This window comes from Bison bison, unplaced genomic scaffold (genome assembly GCF_000754665.1).
Source record: "Bison bison bison isolate TAMUID 2011002044 unplaced genomic scaffold, Bison_UMD1.0 scf7180017864480, whole genome shotgun sequence".
Lineage (NCBI taxonomy): Eukaryota > Metazoa > Chordata > Mammalia > Artiodactyla > Bovidae > Bison > Bison bison.
This window is the reverse complement of record NW_011495040.1, coordinates 1,492,011-1,493,172: the sequence shown is the minus strand read 5'-3', so window position 1 is coordinate 1,493,172 and position 1,162 is coordinate 1,492,011.

The following is a 1,162-nucleotide window of genomic DNA, read 5'->3' as shown; positions in this document are numbered from 1 at the left end:
CGCATCTCATACGCTAGTAAAGTAATGCTCAAAATTCTCCAAGCCAGGCTTCAGCAATATGTGAACCATGAACTTCCAGATGTTTAAGCTGGTTTTAGAAAAGGCAGAGGAACCAGAGATCAAATTGCCAACATCCGCTGGATCATGGAAAAAGCAAGAGAGTTCCAGAAAAACATCTATTTCTGCTTTATTGACTATGCCAAAGCCTTTGACTGTGTGGATCACAATAAACTGTGGAAAATTCTGAAAGAGATGGAATACCAGACCACTTGACCTGCCTCTTGAGAAACCCATATGCAGGTCAGGAAGCAACATGGTTAGAACTGGACATGGAACAACAGACTGGTTCCAAATAGGAAAAGGAGTACGTCAAGGCTGTATGGAGAAGGCAATGGCACCCCACTCCAGTACTCCTGCCTGGAAAATCCCATGGATGGAGGAGCCTGGTAGGCTGCAGTCCATGGGGTCACTGAGGGTCGGACACGACTGAGCAACTCCACTTTCACTTTTCACTTTCATGCATTGGAGAAGGAAATGGCAACCCACTCCGGTGTTCTTGCCTGGAGAATCCCGGGGATGGGGGAGCCTGGTGGGCTGCTGTCTATGGGGTCACACAGAGTTGGATATGACTGAAGTGACTTAGCAGCAGTAGCAGCAGCAAGGCTGTATGTTGTCACCTTGCTTATTTAACTTATATGCAGAGTACATCATGAGAAACGCTGGGCTGGAAGAAACACAAGCTGGAATCAAGATTGCCAGGAGAAATATCAATAACCTCAGATACGCAGATGACACCATCCTTAAGGCAGAAAGTGAAGAGGAACTAAAAAGCCTCTTGATAAAAGTGAAAGAGGAGAGTGAAAAAGTTGGCTTAAAGCTCAACATTCAGAAAACTAAGATCATGGCATCTGGTCCCATCACTTCATGGGAAATAGATGGGGAAACAGTGTCAGACTTTATTTTGGGGGGCTCCAAAATCACTGCAGATGGTGACTGCAGCCATGAAATTAAAAGATGCTTTCTCCTTGGAAGGTAAGTTATGACCAACCTAGATAGCATATTCAAAAGCAGAGATATTACTTTGCCAACAAAGGTCTGTCTAGTCAAGGCTATGGTTTTTCCAGTGGTCATGTATGGATGTGAGAGTTGGCCTGTGAAGAAA